Genomic DNA, 22456 nt, shown 5'->3' on the forward strand with positions numbered 1-22456 from the left:
TCTTTTTTTAACTTCTACATTTATTCTGGCTGGTATCTGTGCTGCTGCTCTTCCTCAGATGGAATAAGTCTTCAACATCTTTTTTTAAAATATCTTTTTATTGACTTCAGAGAGGAATGTAGAGGGAAAGAGAGACAGAAACATCAATGAGAGAGACTCATCGATTGGCTGCCTCCCGCACACCCCCTACTGGGGTTCAAGCCCACAACCCGGGCATGTGCTCCTGACCAGAATCAAACCCCAGACCCTTCGGTCCGCAGGCTAACACCCTATCCACTGAGTCAAACCAGCCAGAGCAGCCCATTTCTTCTATGGCTCACTTCTTCTACCTCTGTGACTTTCTAGAAAAACCTTCTCTTATAGTTTGAGTCTTGGCTCTGAATTCTTTCTTAGCCAGAACTCAAGTACCAAGATTGCTGAACTGAATTTAACACCTATACCGTTTTTCTGCCACTATCAGTAGTCCAGATAATGAATTATGAAATGCAAAAATAATAACTGTTACAAGGAAAAAAATAAAAGCTAGAGATGCATTACAATATAGAATTCCTCTACCATACTGGTTGAACATCTGCATGATTTCAATCTAATCTTCACTTTATTCTCTTTGTGAACATGGGTATACATCTCAGTGACTTCATGAGAGCTTAGGGTGAAGGTTGATATCATGCTAATTGACCCATAAAGGGATTCAAACTGATAACCCTGGTCTTATTAGAAGTATGTTCTAATTAGCAAAGCACAGTGGTTATTATCATTGTAATTATTTATTGTAACTGAATGTACTTAATGTATAATCAATATGGTAATTAAGTATTTCTATACAACGGATGTGTCTTCCTTCCAAGTATTTTCTTCTAATTTTATTTTAATGTCTTTCTAAAAACAGCCATTGAATTTGATTTGATTTAAGACTTAATACCATCAATACTAATTTAAACTGAAAACATACATCCCTTCAACTGAAATAGATCCAAAGAGTTAATTATTTATTAATCCTTTACCTACCTTCAGACAAGAGCACACATAAGTCAGCCAAGAATACCTGATGTTTTCAGTGAACTCCAGAAAACAATAACACCACAATTTACAAATCACTCTCTTTTCCTTTACTTCTTAGATATTCATGAACATCATGAGTCTCAAATATCATTACCCACAAATCCACATTTTACAGAGGAAAAAGCCAAGATTCAGAAAGGTCAAAGTGGTTTGCCTCAGCTGGAAGAACTGCCAACAAGACTTCGATCTCCTGCTGCTCACATTGGTAACATTGCATTTTGGTGACTATTAGGAAATTCTTCCATGTATCTATCCGAAATCTCTTATTTCCTTTTGTGTTGTTGTTTTTTTTAATGAATATGAAAATGATGTAAAATTGTTTTCCCCAATATATCAATGTTGTCATTGTTATTTAAATAGCTCTAGTATCATCATTAACTTCTTAGTAGGAGAACTTCAGGAGAAACACGCTCCACTGGTCATCGTGGCCACTCGGTCGTCTGACTACAAATACTGCCTATGAGACAAGGTTGTATCACTTCTAGACACTGTCAGGAAAATGAGTCCTGCTGTATTTCAAACATTTGAAGAGACATGGCTCCGGTCCTGAACCCTTAAACCAAGCAGAATCTCACAGGTGGCGTGGGGCTGACTCTGTATGCAGAGTGAAATAAGGGTAAGCTTCCTGGATTAAACACTGTAGCAGCCTTCAACAATATTAAGTTGTGCCTAACATGCTACATGCAGCAACTCACTTAATCTTCATAAATATCCCATGAGAGAGGAAGGTGTTACCCCAATTTTATAAATGTGAAAACGAAACCCAGGGGAGTTAAAAAACTTGCCCAAAGTCACTTCAGTGGTAAGCGTCTGAGTCTATGGATGCATCTCATCTATGTCTGAGGGCCTCCCAGGGCCAAGCTTTTAATCTGCTCCTCTGAACAGCAATGTTCTATCCTCACAGAGGCAGAAAAGGTTACAGTTGAAAAGAAGCCATCTTGGCTAGATTGTGTGATATTTGGATGCAGCCATTTACTTTTCTGAACCTCAATTTCTTTTCTGATAAAATCAAAAAATTACTAGCATACTATTTATCAGGGCTGTTATAAGGTCAAAATGAAATAAAACTATAAAGTATTATACAAATATGTGTCATATGATAATCCTATTGGGGGGGAGGTGTGGAATCTCTTGATGAGGAAGTAGTCAAAAAATTGTTAAATTGAAATAAACTGCCCATGTCTAACATTTAGGACTGTTGCCCGGCTTGCCTCACAGCCCAAAGATGCCAATGAGATGCTGCAAAGCTAATTAGTGTCTTTTCAACTCTGGAGTACCACACAGGATAGCAACAGCCTTCATGTCAGAAATAATGTCTAGCCTTTTAAAACACCTTTGCGGCCTCCACTCCAGCATTTCCAAAGAATTCCCTGTTGTTTCCAGTAGTTGGAGCAACAGTGAAGTGTTTCCTAACCAGAGCCCAGAAACAAAGGAAGTAATATTTCTGCCTGACAGTTAAAATATACAATTAACACATAAAACAGGGAAATGTTTTGTCAACCCTAAACACACTGCTTAAACAATAACTTGTAACTGGGTGATAGAGAATGACCTCCAGTCACCAGCTAGGGTATATAGCTCTGAGCAAAGTGGCCACTGGACAATAGAATGAACAAAGGTAAAAGAGATGAAAGGGGGTGGGGGTGAGGAGGGGAAGGTGCAGTTAGAGAGAGCATCCATAAGAAAGAGAAGGAAGGGGAATCCTTTATGAAACATTGCATCTAATACTGTTCAGGGGGATATTGGCCCTCTGTCACATTGAGAAAGATTATTCCTAATGTAAGGAAAATTCTTCAACCATCTTTACTAAAAAGGGAGTCTTATAAACAGACGTGGAGTGCCACCTCTCAAGCACAAGGCCTCCCCTGCCATCAGACAGCTCTCCACAGTGCTCTGAACAATTTGGGATGAAAGTCGTTTTGCTTTGACTCTAACTGGGTTAAAGCAAACTTTTGATTATGGCTTGGTTCCTCATGAACAGGTAAGAAAGTGCTGACCATGCAGACTTTGAGAAATCAGCCTCATTTCACAGTTATTGCTCAATGTAAATAATTGTCATCAGATGCCAACCGAAGAACCGTGGGCATTTTGTTTAGCCAGTCAGTGGCTGAGAGTCTGATCACCTCCAGACCATGACCAGCACAAATACTTGGAGTTTAAGGGTCTCAGATGCTGCCCAGCTCTGTTTCAACCTCTCTTAGAAGATAAAACTCGATGAGGGTCTAAAATAATAAGATTGAGTGTTGACTATAATCGGGTGATTCAAATGACTATGAAAGGTGCTTACCAGGCAGACGTTCAGCAGATAAGGACTGCCATGTCATCAGTGTTTATGATGCACGATTTTCCTAAGCTGAGGTACAGATAATCACACTTCTTTCAGGACAAAAACATGCAGGCAGCAGAACACTAGTACTACATGACGTGGAAAGTCATACCTTTTTTGTCACTTAACTCTGAGCACATCTCTTAATGTAGGTATTAATCCATCAAACAAACACTATTATATTACTTCCTTGTTTCTTCTAATAATAATTTGTTAGATATGTGTATGAATGGGTGTGCACAATTATATACAATCTATGAAGAGAACTATAGACCCTTATGCATGTAACTATTTCTATGATAATCACGACTTCTTTCATATTCAGAAAGCAAACTATGTACAAGTAACATCATTGCTCTTCCCAGACTCTGCAGCATAAGCTCAGATGTTGGCAGTGATGATGGCTTTTGTCAATCTGGTCACAGCTACCTCCATCATGGGAGCCTGGAGCATACAAACATGACAGTGGAAAGGCAAACTAGGTCAGCCTAGAGGCAGAGTCTGATGGAGAAAGAGACCTTTGTCATTTCTAACACAAGTCTGTGTTGTGTGGACTTATAGCACAGTCAGGAACTAAACAGTTGGAGAGAGGAGGTAAAATTCAAGAAAACCAACAGGAAGGATGGAGCGGATCAATGCGGGGGGGGGGAGGGGTAACATCTGTAAAACTTTCAACAATAAAGATAAATATTTTAAAACAAGAAAAAACAACAACAGGATATTGCTACCACCCCTTAGCAAGTCACAGAGTAGGAAACATATGGAAAATGAAATAGGGAACCTACCCTGAACAATGCTGTATATTGGGATGCAACAATTCATGGACATGTCAAGAGATATGTCAGAGTAGATAGAAAGAACTTAGGACCTGAAACAGGAGAACGAGGCTCCAAAATGTAGATGGTGACTAGCTTCTTGACGTTTGGGCAAATTACCCTTCCTCTCTGAGCTTTTTTTTCCTTATCTTTAAGTTGAGTTGATAATTAATCCTGGTCCTGCCACAGCATGCATTTCCTGGGTGAATCAGGGTGGGATAATGTGTATTTAAAACATGCTTGGTAAACTCCAAGCTGGTACCATTCAATGCCTGTGGCTCTTCTGAATGGAAAGTATAGGTCGGCACTTCATTTTTTCACAGCCCTGGAGTGAGGACAGTTAAGAAGAAAAATGCCTTACGTTGTCAGGGGTTAAAGACAATATAGTTGGTGAAAGCCCCTGGTTTTTCAAAATTCTCTTCAAATCTGCTTACACTAAAAACTACTCAAAATAAGCCATCTATCATTAAAAAAAGGTCATTACAATGTGAATTGTTGTGGGGTTCATATTAGAACTCTGACAAAAGACATCCAAACTTGCTCACGTCAGAACCAAATGTTTACCTCTAGTCACCAGTTAGGGTATATAGCTCTGAGCAAAGTGGCCACTGGACAATAGAATGAACAAAGGTAAAAGAGATGAAAGGGGGTAGAGGTGAGGAGGGGGGGGAAGGTGCAGTTAGAGAGAGCATCCATAGGAAAGAGAAGGAAGGGGAATCCTTTATGAAACATTGCATAAAGGATTCTTGGCCATTCTTGGCCTAACATTCTTGGCCATGTGTTTGTCTCATTGCCTAATGGAAAGTTAGTAACTGGGAAAAGTGGACATGAAAGAACATGAAGTGATATTAGGAACAGCTGCCTACAGAGGAAGGGAAATTTCTGGCACAGTATAGATTTTTCTCAAATTCTGTCTAGAATACTACAGTTTTAAGTTTCTTGCTCTGCAATTCAGTTGTATAACTATCAGTTAACTGTTGACCCTCAAAATCAGGTACACCCATTCACACCAAACAACAGGGAATTTTAATGACATGATACTTAGGAACAAGGTACTGATTGGACATTATTCTCTTTTTTCCGTTTTTAAAAGACATTTTCATTTTCTTGCATATATAAGGGCACTTAACGGAATTTCCCACGCAAACCTAGTACAGGGGCATCCAAAAGTGACACAACGCATATTAATTCCTGAATTATGCATGTAAGTAGAAAAATTTCTAGAATCTGCAAGCATTATAAAACATAAGGACAACATCAGTATCATTTAGTCTTATGAGCCTTATTTAAAACTAGAGGCCTGGTGCATGAAATTCATGCACTGGGTCGGGGGGTGGTTTCCTCAGCTCAGCCTGCACCCTCTCACAGTCCTGGACCCCTCGCTTTTTACCGCCTGCCTGCTCACTGCTCCTTACCACTTGGCTCGCTACTCCTTAGCACTCACTGCCATGGAGGTGGGAGAGGTTCCCGTCACCACCACTGTGTTCGCCAGCTGTGAGCCAGCTTCTGGCTGAGTGGCACTCCACCTGTGGGAGTGCACTGACCACCAGGGGGCAGCTCCTGCATTGAGCGTCTTCCCCCGGTGGTCAGTGCGCATCATAGCGACTGGTCGTTCCGCCGTTCGGTCTATTTGCATATTAGGATTTTATTATATAGGATGAACCCTAAGGAAGTAGTAACAGTTCTTTAGAACAACAGAAAATAGTTTATGGTAAAAAATTAATAATAAATATAATGCCACATAGTCAAAGGTGCTGTATATTATTTTGTTTATATCTCCCAATATATCTATGTTATTCCTACAGATCAAGAACATTAGCTAATTTATTATAGCTGCAGAGAGCTCCAGATGGCTGCCGGAGAAGCACCCAGACATAACCACTTCCATAAACTATCCATGTATGTCAGAGTCCTGTGGGGCCAGGTTTGATTTTAGGAGCACCAAGAGAGCTAGCTCCACCCCATTCATCCCCCAATCTTCTCCAAAAAACTTATTTTCAACTCCTGCAAAGTTACTTAACATCAAAGGAGGTATTTTTCAAGAGTAATTTAACAGGATAAAGTATTTAAAATGTACACTGTCCAAATTTGTCTAATGAGAGAGACTCATAGCAGATTTTTATGGCATGAGGCTTTGATATAGGAATTAAGAAAGAAAGAGAGGGAGAGACTGAAAATAGGGACTATCAAAGGTAAATGCCCCCACTTTACAATGTTTTCTCAATCTTAGCCTATAGCAGCGATGGCGAGCCTATGACACGCAGGTCAGAGGTGACACGCGAGCTCATTTTTTTGGTTGATTTTTCTTTGTTAAATGGCATTTAAATATATAAAATAAATATCAAAGTTATAAGTCTTTGTTTTACTGTGGTTGAAAATATCAAAAAATTTCTATATGTGACACGGCACCAGAGTTAGGTTAGGGTTTTTCAAAATGCTGACACGCCGAGCTCAAAAGGTTCGCCATCACTGACCTATATCATATCAAGTTTAAACTAGTATAAAATGTTTTATATGCCTTTGCTTTCGCTTCTGTTACTCTGGAAGAGCAAAATAATAAACTTGGTTATTTTAGGTTTTTAAAATGTTTCCAGGCAGTTACATCTTGATTTGATTTATAAATCACATAAAATAGCTAAATCCCTTATCTAATGGACCAAAGTTATTAGTCTGATATTATTTTAAAATTTATATTTGCAGACTCATTTTATAGCTTAACTCTGGTAACTTTTTTGAAGGCCCATATTTGAAAGTGACTTACTCATATGTATTCTTTGAAAAATGATTACATCTCTTGGGGGTAACCTGTAGTAAAATGTTTTTTCCAATTACATGTCCAATGAAATTGTTGATTTCTACAATTATTGTCATCATGATACTATATCCCATTGCTATAATCAAAATAATTTAATATCTATGTTAATTAGATAGTTGAAACCTAGACTGTTCCCAATAGTCAAGAATGCTAGGCCGATTGTGAAAAATTACACTTATAACTTAGTTTAGTCTCTTATTTCCTACATCTTTCCCAACTCCCATCCCAAGCATGCAGCTGAAACAGGAGAGAGCTACCCAAATGCTTAAAAAGCCAGGGAGCAGCCTCCCACACCAGACAGAGTTCACTAGGTAGCCTCTTGCAAGCTACAGACAAATCCCATCCGTTCCTCTCCCGCAGAAAAGTTAGGGCAGTACTTGACAAGCACACTTTTGGAAAAAGAATTTAATTCAGAACAAAATGAAAGACTGTTTTCTTTTAAACGTATGTATAATGGCAATAAATTAACAACACACACACACACACACACACACAGAGTGTTTTTATAGCTTACAAACACGGTCAGGTCAACAAAGCTTTATTGATCTTTTATCAGAAGGAAACAATAAATTTCTCTTCTCTAGGCTGCGTGCTAGAAATTCCCTCATATCTGTCTGAAGCTTCAAATGGAATTACAATAGTCTGTAGCTAAAATTCACTCTTCACCTCAGTCTTTGTTCCCTTACAATACAATCATCTTATTATCACTCCTTACAACAAATGCCTTTGAAGGCAGGTTTCTTTATAAAGAGGTAAAACACATTTTCATTACTTGTGGCAAATTTTAAAAAGAGAAACAATGAGAGTAATTATGCCTACTCCAGATTTCTATTAGATGGCATTTTTAAATTGAGAATCCAATGGCAGAATCATTTATCTTCTGCCCTATATAATCAATGATAGACAGATTTCAAAATGCTATTAAAATAAACTCAGGTTTATGTCTACAAGTACTATAAAAACACAATTTGTAAGCACCCCTGCATTCTTTCATCCCTGAAACAAACAAACAAAAAAATACACATAAATACCTTCAGTTGAAAATTAAGTATTTAGTAAGACAACATTAAAAAATCAAGATTATATCTCTCATACACAAATTAGACCAATCGCACAAGGAAAAATGAATTTGGAAGATAGAGTCAAGAATTTGAACAGCATTTCTACAGATATGTTTCTTGTTTGTTGAGGTCTACAGAAACACTGAGTTATTACAGGTTTCTCACTAATTTGCTATTGGGAAAATGTAAATTTTTCTTCCAAAAGTTCTTGCTTTCTCTTGGAAGAGGTTAGAATCAAGATAAAATCTTTCTGAAATATCATTCCCAAAATGTTTGCAACAGAAATCATAAGAAAAAATGGGGGAGGGGAGGGATTATAAGTATTTTCCCCATATAACTGAGACATCTCAAATTCTTGGCACAGAAAAGGACAGCAACAAATATCTGTTTAATGAACTAATGTTGAATTTTTTAAAAAAAATATTGTTAGATCATGTGGGAAAAACTTATTTCCTCCTAGTATGTAATGTAAATTGACTGCTATAGATGCTTACAAGAGTACTTAAGGAACACCCAGAAATTGGTTTTTAAATTCTGCAGATGACAACAGCCGTTTTCTGCTCCATAGACCTTGCATTATGGCTCAGTACACAGTAAAGTCAAGCGTGCATAGTGGGTGGATTATATATATATGACGAAGGAATAAAAATAATAGGACATAATGGGTTGTTTACATCTGTACATTCTGTTTTGTCTATTTTGTTTTTGTTACTACAGTTGCTTTTATTTTTCTGAAGTACATTTGCATGTATCACCTTATCTGTTTCTGACACTATTTGTATAGTATAGTTAGAATAAATATCTTTATATTCACTCTAAATTTATTCATTTAATAATTATTGATCAACTACTATGTGCCAGGCACTAGCAGACTTGCCCATGGCAGTAAATAAAATAGACGTAAATCCTTGCTTAATGAAATTAAGTAAAATTTACCCGGAAAAGGAAAGGGAGGGAGCCAAGAAGCTGCATTTGATTGTGTATATCCTGCTTGGCCTCACTTTACCTTCCACACCACTTTTCAACTGTGTAAAATATATTCCACATAACAACGAAGTGCAGTCCTGGCCACTTGACTCTTAGTGACCCCGGAGCCCCTTCCATTAGTGACCTTTCCATCAGTGCAAAAGGGCTGTAACACTAAGCAAAGTCATATGGACACAGGGAGTGTAAGGCCAGGAGTCATGGCTTTAAAATAGACATCTCAAATTACCTTGCACACTGAGAGAGAGTAAGCTAATACAAAGCACAAATCAAAAACAGTTCCCTCCACATGGTGTTCCATTTATAAAGTCCTATCTGTAGACGGGTCAGAGAAAACCTGAAGTTTTCAGACTGATGAGACAATCTAACAGCTATCTGCCGTGGAATATACAAATGAAAAATGTCCATTTTATAAGGGGAATGTAAAATGTTTGGCGGGTAAATGAATGACATGTCTGGCCTCATTTGACCTCCCATCGTCAGCGCAGCTAGCATAGAGGAAAACCTAGAGACCAGTGAATAGCATGGCAATTTAAATTTCACAACCATTAGATATCAAAATTACTGACCCATCACTGAAATATAGGGATAAAATTGAGACAAGACTATAATCAATTCGGTGTAAATAAAAACCAACCTCGCCCTAACTGGTTTGGCTCAGCAGATAGAGGGTCGGCCTGCGGACTGAAGGGTCCCAGGTTCGATTCCGGTCAAGGGCATGTCCCTTGGTTGTGAGCACATCCCCAGTGGGGAGTGTGCAGGAGGGAGCTGATCGATGTTTCTCTCTCATTGATGTTTCTAACTCTCTATCCCTCTCCCTTCCTCTCTGTAAAAAAATCAATAAAATATATTTTTAAAAAAACCAACCTCTGACAGCTGCCTTTGCCCTATACTCTTATGATGCCATAGGGCATTCCCCAGGTACAGAGAACGCAGTGAAAGAGTGACACTGTATACCCTCGCCTTTCCTGGCACCTATTTCATCCATCTCCAACTCTTCTCACTACTCTGTCACCTTCAAACAATCTCCACCTTTTTAATAAATTTGGATGTGGCCTCAGAAGGCCTGCCAAATATCTCTCTTTACTGTTATTGCCAAACACCTTGGATGAGAAATGTATGCCCATCATATCCTTTGTTTATTCATCATACATACCCTCTTTGAACCTTGTTAAGTAGTTTTCTATCTCAGATGCAGAATTGGCATTGCTTTTCTGAGGCCACCAGCAACTGCATTCATGCTGGGCTCGAGAGTGCCATCCTTAAATTGTCCTCAGTATTTCCCAGATATCAACCACTACAGGCCTTGCTCCCAGCTGCTCTCCACCACCTCCCACCCTCACAAGCAAACCAAAAAGCATCCTGGTACCTGAATTCTTCTGGGTCTCTATGTGCTAGTGTACTGCTTCTCAAGTCTCTGTTGTTCTTAGATTTCTCTCTTTCTCTCTGAGAGCTTGTCAATTTTCAAGCTATTAGCTATTACTTCCACAACCTCTTACCCCAACTCCAATCCCAAATTTTCAACAGTCTATTTAATGAGTGACTGCCTACCATGTGATGGGCACTGAGCTGAGGCTAGTGATCCAGTAATACTAAGCCCTCAGAGAACTCAAAGTCCAGAGCTGACCATGTGCACCTAAATTCAGAAACTCCAAATTCAAGGTTATCATTATTTTTCTTCCAAATGCCACCTTCTGGGTGCTGCCTTCTGCACTTCTCTTAATGTCATGATGGTTCTCGAAATCACTACTGCAAGTTGGTTTCCCTGGGAAGCAGACTGAAAAGATGAGCATGCAGAAAGCTTATTAGGAGGTGCTCTTGGGATCCATACCCAGGAAAGAGTAGAGAAGAAGCAGAACTAGAAAGAGAGAGAAGTTGCCTGAGATGCAGCCTCAGTGAGGCCTCAGCTGACCCTACATGGAGTTCTACTTCAGAGTTGGCTGCACTATTGCTTGCGGACAAGCCTTCAGATCCCCATGTTGATCAGTCACTGGAAGGGGCACGACCTTGGGCAAGGCAGCTCCCTTCCGTCCAGGCAACACATGGAAGAGACTGACAGTTGAGGGTGACAGCCAGTAGTATTCCCAGCATCTAGGTGAGTAAGTCATTCATTCCTAAAGGGGCATCTAGGCACTACAATGTCCACCACACTCACAGGGGTTTGAAACATATAATTCCACTAGAAGGAATACAGAGATTGGAGCCACACAGACCAAGATTCTAATCTTATCTCTATCACTCTTTAGCTGTGATCATAGGCAAGTTACTTGACTTCTCTGGCTCATAAAATTATTCTGAAAATTCAGTAACACATATTATAAAAACACTTAAATGCTGGGTCCATAGTACTTATCTAACATGTTATTTTTTCCTTCTCCCACCCTATGTGTCTGTGTTTTTTTAATTATACTCTTTCTTTTCCAAGTGCTAAGACTTCTCTCAAAATGACTCTACTTCATTCAGTCAATAAAGATGTATTAAGAACCTACCTTGAGCCAGGACTTTTCTAGGCACCGCAAAGACCACTGTGAGCAACCCAAACAAGGTCCTGCTCGTGCAGAGCTTAAATTGCAGTGAGGGGAGACAGGTAATAGATAAGCAAGCTGGTAAATAGATACCGTCTGATGGTGAGTGCTATGATGGAAACTAACAGTGATGTGAGAGAGAATAATTGGGGCGGGGGGGGAGGGGGGTTGTGTGATGAGATGACACTGAGCAGAAATCTAAACGCCACAAAAGGGCCAATCATATGGAAAACTGGAACAAGGGAGCATTTCTGGCATGGGGAATGAGACAAAAGTGCGGCAAGATAACACTTGCCTGGAGTGAGCAAGAAGTGTACTGTAGAACTGTGAGCGGAGGTTAGTGTCAGGAGGTGAGGTCAGAAAGGTAGGCTTTGACACCTTATAGACCATGGGAAGGCATTACTCCTGCATTGCTGTTGTGGGTATTTAATGGAATACCATGTCTACAGCACTTGGTACCTGCCTGGTACATGGTAAGGCTTGATAAATCAACACTCTTGTCCTCCTTCACCCCTTTCTCCTCCTCCTCCTCCTCCTCCTCCTCATCCTCATCATCATCATCATCATCATCATCATTACAGTTTCAACTGGTCTTTTTCTATACAGGCTCTTCCTTTGTCCACATGTCCTCCACATCATGCCAAATAAGGAAAGGTCAAGATAGGACGAGTGAGGGAGACAGAGGGAGGGTTGAAATAGCCATTCAACACATTATTTGGTAATTTTTAAAATGTGATTTTACGTTTCTTAAAACCAAAAGGACCATATCCAATTTTTGTCTGAATGTCTACTTTGTGTGTTTAATGCATATGGAGTATATACTGAATGAATTGGTAAATCCTCATTTGCTAAATAAATGCTGTCCGAATGGACACATGTGAGGAGTGACTGAGTGAATAAGTAAGTAACCAGTAAAAATGCATCTGTTTTTAAGATTTCTGGGAAGAAATTTCTGAGAGATTTTATAATCCTAAGATGTTGCACACCCAAAAATGTTGAACATATTTTCCATGAAAAGCACAAGAATGCTAAGCAAGAACTATAAAGGAAGGAAATATTTGGAGGCTTCCCAAAAGACTGTGGCTGGAGATAACAAAGTATCAGGAGATGTGATAGCCAATATACAGATCTGTAGGCTAACTGATAAGGGGTCAGAAAAAGGCACCAAAATTAATTGTTTACTGTATTCCAAATACTGTGCTATGCAGTATACGTTTAATCTTCATAATTCTATCAATTACTACCTTCGTTTTATAGAAAAGAAACTGAGCCTCAGAGAGGCTTATCCAAGAGTGCACAAGATAGCACAGGAGTTAGTGTCTGACTCCAAAACCCGTTATTCTCCCCGAATGTAGAGAGGAAAGGAATCCTAACCATGACCTTAATCCTCAAGGAATCAGCATAGCAGCACAATGAAGAAATTAATAACAGTAAACACAATGTCTCCGATTCACTGTTCACATTTTATTACATATTTACCCAGGAGTGAGAGATTAGTATGATTATATGTGATTTCAGAGATGGGGGAACAAAGACAGGAAAGTTATTTCCCCGAAGTCAAATTAAAACAAAAATCAGAATGCAACATTTATTGAACTGCAGCATCTGCCCCCATCCTGCGCGCACACACATATACGAACGGGTATTTTTCAAGAAAACAAGGCAATCACATTAACCAAATTATGCACAGATCTCTAAAAGTTGTTTTAAGCTTTTTGTTAAAATCCACTCCTAATTTGCCTCCCTCTGCCTAAGAGACTCCCTGGTAGAGTATTAGTAATCAAGTATGCACATTAAATCTTTCAGACCACAAGAACCATGTAGTTCCTCAGTGTTTCTATGTAGAAAAAAACTCCTGTTATGTAGTATTTGATTATTTAAAACACTCCACTTACCAGGATGTCCACACACCTATAGCCCAGTGATAGCTAAGACTCATAATAATGACACTGCATCACTGACACACACAGGAGAGACTTTGGGATGACCAAAGACTGATTCACAAACTGAAAAGTGCTTAACTCTTAAGTGTATTTTATTGAATTTCATCTACTCACAAATTGATACTGCACATGTGAGACAGTATACTTTGTCAGAATGTCTGATTAACCAGAATGACTTTTTACCATTTTGGATAAGAAAATATCAGCTGTGTTCTCTCATACAATAGGAAATGTTCTGGTAGCCACCTATTACTCGAATCCCATAGGCTCCTTTATGTTCAAGAAGCAATGTACTACCAAATCTGAGCCAAGGAAACTCATTGTGTAACAACTAAGGCCCATAAATAATGCATTGAATGATATAACTGAGTAGCCTTAATTTTTCAAGGCTCAGTTCTAACTTTGAAAACATAACGTAAATACTAATCAAGAAATTTGCATTGAGTTTCTCAAAAACTAACTAATAACCAGTTATCGATTCTGGTTTGGCGGAAGGGGGTGGCCTGGGGGGTCAATTAGCTATTCTAGGAGCATTAACTGAATAGTGAAAGAGTAAGACCCAGATATACATCAAATAAGCTTAATATCAAATCTGTGTGCAACACAGGAGGGCTAGAAATGCTTTCGAATATTACAGTCTGCTTCATTTGACATTCACTCTCATTATTTCCCAAGACATCATCTACTGTTCCAATGGATTTCCCCCCAAACACCTGAAGTTCAAGTTGACAGATAGGCCTTTTAATATACAATGAAAACCTTCAACACTTTATACCTCTCCAAGTCATACTCATCCTCTCAGACTAGGCTACAAATTAGTTATCTCCAACCTCAATTGGGCCCTCAAAAAAATACCTAATGATACTTCTACCTGTTCCTGGTCACTATTCCTCCCCATTTCTTAAAGCAACAATTTCTAATTTTATCACTGTTCCCAAGGACTCCATCCCTCCAATACCATTATTATGTCTATAATGATTACTGTAGAATAAATATGTGGATGTGCTGGTTTGTTGAGATTCTTATTTATTATAATGTTTGATAACAAAGATTTCTTATACATTGAAATAATAATGAACAAAACAGCATGGTATAGATACCATCTCCATATCTTCCAGAGATACACATCTGACCTTTAAGAGCTAGAATGCACTGTGTCAGCACATATGCTTCCCCAAATAGTTACTATGACTACAAGCATTTTAAGACTATCATGGTTACCAAAGTTAGAGATAACTGGCATAAAATCTAGAGATTATGGTGAAGCTCCAATAAAAGACTCAACATGAGAGGATTTTCAAAACCTGAAGCATTCTAAAAAATAATTTTACAACTATATTTACTCTTATTTGTGTCTAAGAAAAAGCTACAAATAGAACAGTCAAAACAGTCAACTAAATATGTCAGCATGAAATCATCATAGCCTACAAAGAATTACTAATACATCACAAGCGACACAAGGATTTTTTCACTCATTTATTCATTCTCCTAACAAGCATGTATTGAGTGCCTTTATAAATCAGACTTTTTACTAGATATAGACATGCATAAATCTGTCTTAAGGAGACAGAATAAACCAAAGTCACAGTACAACACAAGTCCTAATACAGACATGTGAGCAATAACAGTATTCTATAGGGGAAACTGCAGTGAGAGAAAACAGAATGGGTGTGTGTGTGTGTGTGTGTGTGTGTGTGTGTGTGGTGCACAAAACTAATCAGAAAAACCATTCTTCCCCGATATTAAATTGGAGAGTTCATGCATGAAGAAGCGTAGGCGTAAAGCAACAAGGAATGTAAGCATGTTTTTGACATTTTTAATTACTCTATTGGGCACAGCAGAGTCACACATAGCAAAGATAGTACAGTGAATAGAAAAGGAGTCAAGCGGACTTCAAGGACTTGCAACTAAGGTGCCACCAGGACTTCCACGCAGACGGCCTCCTTTCTTGATAGACTGGTTCCAGAGTTCTCTGCAAATGCAAACTCTTCAAATGTCAGCTCACCATTTATTTGGAGAGTTCAACTTATCCACTGAATGAGAGAAAGACTAACTGGATAAGGATGTAGAGATGAGTAGCTGGTATTATATTTTAGTAAGGTTTGATAGGTAGTGCTATTCACCTAATATCCAAATCCCCTACTTTTTTCTAGGAAAAAAAATATTTTCCTGGCATCCAGATCTGTTTCTTTCTCCCTTCACCTTTTAAAGAAATTTTTTGTAGGCATGTGAACAAGCTATTGCTTCAGGGTGAACTAGTAGATGGAGCATTTGAGAAATGTTGTACGGGTAACACTCTGAAAAACGCAAAGGCTGGTGGTCCTGTCACAGGATCCTCAAGATAACCCTTCTCCCTTCTCCTCTGCCCTCTCCACATTTTCTAATAGTTTATTTGAAGGGGCCCTAGCACACTAAGCAATGGCATGTAACTTTGAATGTAAACTTAGGGGAGCTAACAAAGCGTCTTCAGAAAAACAACCACAGAGTCCACAAGTAATTAAAACCACAAACCATGACACCCCAACCTCCTCCGCCACACAACCAACATGATTATTTTGAACACAAAGGACACAACCATCACATGTAGCTCCAAGTCACCACTTTTATTCTGTCCCTATTAACACAAAAATTCACCTGGATATAGTCACCTCAAAGGAGTCATGTCCAGGATCATTCTTTCCAAAGAATCAGTCTGCAGAGCTCACTGTCGACTGGAGTCTAGATCAGTGATCCTGAAGGTGTGGAATCCAGTCCTTGAGGTATAACTGTGGGGTCCTAGCTATCGGGTGGGCTTTTGTTTAAACTATAAAGTCCAAGTCCCTCCCCTCCCCCCTCCTCAGAGCTATCAAACCACACCTGCTGAGGGGCCCAGGAATCTGATTCTAACCATTTTCTTCAGGTGTTTTTGTGTTCACTAGAGTTGGATAACCACTACTTAAATGAAGAACTGTTTAATAAGTCTCAAATCCAGCCTGTAGTAGGAAGTTATTTCCTCACTGTTGTTTTCATAAGAACGTTCACTCTTTCTCAACTCTTCACCACAGCCCCACAAGTCTCCAGCTTCTGGGATATTTGCAGTTCCCCTACTTCCTAAATCACTCTAAGCTGGACTTTGCAATGTTATGAGGTGCTCTGAGCTTACAGTACATAATTCTAGATCTTCAGATTCTGTCCTGAAGTGGGTTTTGAGGAGCAAGACTGTCATCCCATCTCCTAGCAGTGCTTTTTTGGCAACAGTAGCCCACTTGCTGACAAACATTTCCCTCTCATTTGAGGGAGAATTGTGCAGACGCTATAAGCAGACTGGAGACTGGAGGAGATTGAAGAAATCATTTCATGTACCTAACCTCTTAAAATATAAATGGGCCACCTAACAAAAACCAGGAGGAGGAAACTACCCCATCTGCTTGTTAGCTGCATTCTGAAGGTTTGCTTTAAATGGCAGGTGTAAGAAGACGATTAAACAAAAACACCCATTCATCTATTCTAAGCATTTTATTGATTACCCATTAGGTACTATGCTAAATTATCTCTCTATATAAAAGCCTAATATGCAAATTGTCCCCTCAGGAGTTCAATGGCTCACTATGACATGCGCTGACCACCAGGGGGCGGCGCAGAATGAAGGAAGGCCCTGGCTGACAGCTGGAAGGCCCCAATCAGCCCTGATAGCCAGCAAGGCCTAGGGACCCTACCAGTGCATGAATTTCGTGCACCAGGCCTCTAGTATGACATAACCGTTAAGAGTGTTGAGGTTAGAGTCAGGATTTAAAAATAGGAACTTTAAAGTTTGAGCTACATCACTGGCTCATGTAATAAGCAAGGGCCTACAAAGAAAACCTAGTCACCAGAAAGGCCTTGCAAATATTTTCCCTGTCTATGCACTTCATTTTTCTTTCTAGAGGTGTGTGAAGTTCCAAAAGGTATCATTCTACCTTCTCCCTAAACTCATGGGTGAAGAATGCATACATCTGGAAATAATGCATTTATTTTACTATCATATTCAATAAAATATGTATTTTTAAAAATGTTGCCTTAATTTCCATATGACAGAAACAACAGGACAAAGCAAAGGTGAATGAAAAGAGCAACGATGATACTGAGGGGAAAAGACATGATAGTACTGGAACACACTTCACACACAACTCAGAGTCCTTCAAGGTAGATCAATTATGAACTAACTAATAATTGTGGATGTTATTTTCCCATTGTCAAAATTTAGCTTTAAAATGAAGATCTAACAATTGAGCTGGTAGCCAAACAAGACTAGATCACTGTACACAAAACATAAATGCCATTAGCAGGGTAATTGCTGCATCTCACCGCCTAAACCTTTGAACACATGTAAAAATTAGTTTGAATGCAATGAATGGAGAACATTTGACATTCTCAGGCAAATGAAATAAGCAATTTCTCTTTCACCTATTTTTTTTCCTAATTTAAAAACAATTTTTTGTGAAATAACCTACATTCTACCAAATATGTATATCCTTGTATGTATTCTTATAAAACTTGTAAAAGTGGTTTCCATATTGTCACAAAGCACTCTGCAGTTTGACAGAAATGTTCAAATCTGCAATGATTACATACACACAAAAATCATAGCCAGGGAGCCGAAAGGGACGCCAGTACTAATTTTTTAATGGATTGACTGGGCCATGCCAACAAAATAAACTCCTTATTACGTTTTGTTCTTTCTTGGGTACATGACATCCGTTAACCTATGAACTCTTTCAAAGATTACTAGCAAGTAAATTATTGAGAGAAAAGGCATTTTTAGATCATTTGGAGGCATTCAAATTTAGTTGAAAGTAATGGATCTCGGCCCAAAACTATCATGTATTGAGTTCGAGGAGTTTTAAAAAAAAAACGTTGCTCCTCCGTTCACAACAAATCATCAAGATTGTTATTATTCCTATTTCACAGAATAGGAAAGCAAGGCTCTAAGAAGATAAGAGTTGGTTTTCGCAAGGGCTCACATTTAAAAAGGGGCTCAGCAGGGAGTTATTCAAACCCCTGACAAACTCTGAGCCTTGTTCTTTCACCTCTGCCACTTTCTTTCTCCAGGGTCAGGGATGCAGCAGGGAAAGCAACAAATGGTCCGTAAATTCTGATTTCAGATTACAGTATCTATTTTGTACAAATGTGGGAACATTAAACTACTGGAATACATTTTCTCTAATTTTCTAATTGCAATGAATCTGTTACTCAAACTCTGTTAGCTAAATTGAGCCCAAATTTTAAAAACTTCAATTAAGCCGAAACCGGTTTGGCTCAGTGGATAGAGCGTCGGCCTGCGGACTGAAAGGTCCCTGGTTCGATTCTGGTCAAGGGCATGTACCTGGGTTGCGGGCACATCCCCAGTGGGGGCTGTGCAGGAGGCAGCTGATCGATGTTTCTCTCTCATCAATGTTTCTAACTCTCTATCTCTCTCCCTTCCTCTCTGTAAAAAAATCAATAAAATATATTTTAAAAAAATAAAAAAAATAAAAACTTCAATTAAGATAAAATTTATCACATGTCCCACCTCACAAACATATTTCATATATTTTTCAAAATTTATCAAATAGCCCACCTCACAAATATATTTCATATCTTTTCCGTTATTTACATGCCAGTTACACCCACCCTCTCAAGGCTTTTTTAATAGTTTACACATGTCAGAAAGCTAATAGTATTCAATTTCAGGGGAGGCTACATATGTATTTTTATGTCCTTTCACTTTTTCATAGGCTTTGCATCAATGTAATACCTTTCCAAAAATAGTGAAACCATTTTTCCTTTTTTGCTGCTTGAATCCAGACTTGCCTTCAGTTTTCTCTGTGCTCACTGTTCTCTCATTTCCTTGGACTATACCCTATGTCAGTAGCTTTCCTCCCCTTAGTCATCATCCTTCCAGTTCTGTCACTTTCCTTCCTGCCATGCTGCTCTGTAGCTTCTGACGTCTTCAAAGCCACCTGCAATGTTGTCACAGCCAGTCGTCCTCTGACAAGAAAACTAGGGAAGCCTACCCTCCAGTTGGTCTCAATATCTTCACTGACAGGCTGGCACCAGCAAACCCAAAACCGATGTCAGAGTGAAGGGTTCTCCGCAACTCTCGTTTATAAGAATAAAATCGAAATAAATGGGTTACTAAATCCACCTGTGACGTATAATCCCCAGCTGTTTCTCCACATGTGTTTCAGGTAAATGACTTCAAGATAAATAACAGAATAGGTGATTTATGCACCTGCAGTCAAGACTTTAGGGTTGTTTTTCTGGTTATGGCTGCACGCCACAGATTCACAGTAAACAAAACTACCCAAAGTGGATGATAAGTAAACCTTATCCTAGACATCCCCAGGACAACTGGAATTCTTGTGATTTCCCTCAATACAGTTTCATTAAAATAAAGGCTATAATTAAAGAAGTCGCATGAGGTCAAAGAGTGGGAATTTTTTTTCCTGGCTATTGTATTGCCCGTGCTTTGCACAATACTTGCCACACAGTAGGTCCTCCAATATTGTTTAATAATTCGGTGAAATAAATATGGCTTTGATGCTCCTACTTAAGTAATCTACTTCCCTCAAAAATTTAAAACTCATAATATGTGCTTATTTTTCTTTTATATGTCATTATGGCAGTTTATCAAAAGCTTGATAATACATTATATGTCTCTGTATAATCCCAGAATGAGGAGGGACCCTAAGTATAATACCTTACAAATGAGAAGGATCCTAGAGAGTTAAAATGATATAGACAGAGCTATAAAAATGTTTAGTTGTCCAAGGCACAAGGAATGAAAATCAGGTCTCCCAAATTCCAGAATTTTTTTTAAATTTCATCAATTCAATTTACTTTTTATTATTAAACTGGTATAATGTGTTATAATCTTTAAGTCCAACATCAATGTATCTAAAAATGACTTTAAATTCTCAAAAACCAGACTTTGAATAACCCATTGATCAAACAACTATTTTAATTAGTGGACAATATGCTAGTATTTATTAAAATCATTCCATTTTCCTACTTGCAAATTATTATGAATGAGTAATAAATCTCCAGTGGACAACATTCCATGATGAAGCCACAACGGAGAAGAGAGCTTCCATAGCAAATATAGTTTTTCCCGAAGAATATTGTGACAAATGCAAGACAGCTCATAACAATCAAAACAACCAGAAGTAAAAGCCAGGACACAAACTGTTTCCTCAAGTGTTTTCAGATAAGTTTAGAATCCTGGCAATGGAGGAGAATGAATCTACTAGAACTTTTTGAAGCGACGTTCTAGCTCACCAAATAACAGAAAATGGGGTGGGGGGAGGCAACCACAGACACAAGTTACTGCTTTAAAATATAACCTCTGTTTTCTTTGTGTTACTAAGTCTACTGGCAACATAGTTAGCCAATGAGATTTATTTATACGTATACTATGATGTGGAAAATTACGCTATGTTTACCAGTGTGTTCTCAGCTTTCAAAACGGAGAAGATTTACAGCATGGAAAGTACATATAGCTGTTGCATTGATTAGATCGCCATGATAATTTTCAAATTTCTTACCCTAAAAACCATTACCTGGCGCATTCCTTTTATCCAGCAGAAAGCCAGTGTCATTCAAATTTTACTTATAAAGGTAAAAATCAGAGAATATTTCCTCCCTCTTGTTCTGGTAGTAAACCCTGTGTTCTGTTACTTTTATCTACTCCTCACATAGATTAAATTAGCGTTACCGGGGCACTGCCATTGCTTGTTTACATATTTGTAAATTCTGATTCTTAAGTAAAAAGAAAACTCCAAGACTATTTAAGAAAAATTCCCCCAAAACTAATCATTGCCTTTAGTAAAATCATTGTATTCAGATATGGACCTGTTGTACTAAAGATTTAGTATATGGCATAAATGTTGCTTTAGATATTTACACAAAGCTACAGTGGCACAAGATCACTGGGCTCCTTTAATAAAGACTTAGGTTTAACAACAACAAATAGTCCCTAAAATTACACTTTCTGGGAGATACTTGCAGTAAAGAGCAGCAAGCAGCAGCCGACCCATTTTGAGTTTTGTTTCCTAAGTTATCAATGATGAATGAATCATATGGGAGAGGCCACCAAAGGTAAACTGAAGGGAACTCATACAAGAAAAGGAAGATGACCGGAAGAGTGGTGTCACGGTTAAAGGAAAAGATCATGCCCCATTAATGCCAGGGCCACCGGGATATTTGCAGGACTGCCATCAGCTGCAAGGGGACTTTCACAAGGAGACTCAAGAGTAGTCCAACAAGATCAGAGTTCGGTTTCATTGTGGAAACTTCAGAGAAGTGGAAGTCTCAAGGAAGAGTAGGTCAAAGTGCTGTCAGGAGTTGAAGTCCTTGTATCCAAGGAGAGGGTGGGAATGAAAGGTGGATGGGGCTTTCACACTGCATCTTTTTCTGGTTCTGTCTGCAATAGGGTGAATTCCTTCCAAGCAGAGGTCGCAAACACGGGCCTGGCATTCCTGCAAATGGGCCACACCAAGGGTGGCTGACTTGGCTGAGCAGGACTGAACAGAAGTGCTCTGGAAGGATGCCTGGAACCAGGGGAGTCTGGTACCCCTGGAACTGCTGATACAGTCATCCCAGAGTGAGCACTAGTTCCGAAGGCTAGGAAGGCATTTGCTCGCTCAACAGATATGTATGAAGGTCTTAAGAAAAGGAAGGTGCGAAATAAGTGAGTGAAAACGCACTGGAGAAGTCAGGGGAAACAGAGAGAAGGTGTGAGGTACAGGTGCAATACTAGGGAGGTTTAGAAAACCAGACACCAGAGTTGCCCAGAGAAGAAGGTTGAGCTACTCATGCTCAGTGACTAAGTAAAAAAAAAAGTCTATGGGGTGGGGGAAAGAAATTAGAGGGGTTTTTGTTTTTGTTTTCATCACAAGGCAACCCAACAAGTATTGACAGCCAGTGCCT

At 38.9% G+C, this 22456-nt stretch overlaps 1 protein-coding gene across 1 annotated transcript in view; it reads right to left on the reverse strand.

The window, feature by feature from the left end:
- GUCY1A2 (guanylate cyclase 1 soluble subunit alpha 2) overlaps positions 1 to 22456 on the reverse strand; it is a 283849-nt gene that overhangs the window by 260217 nt on the left and 1176 nt on the right. The gene's annotated exons all lie outside the window — the stretch shown is intronic.

The sequence above is a fragment of the Myotis myotis genome, unplaced genomic scaffold (genome assembly GCF_014108235.1).
Source record: "Myotis myotis isolate mMyoMyo1 unplaced genomic scaffold, mMyoMyo1.p scaffold_m19_p_10, whole genome shotgun sequence".
In the NCBI taxonomy this organism is placed as follows: domain Eukaryota; kingdom Metazoa; phylum Chordata; class Mammalia; order Chiroptera; family Vespertilionidae; genus Myotis; species Myotis myotis.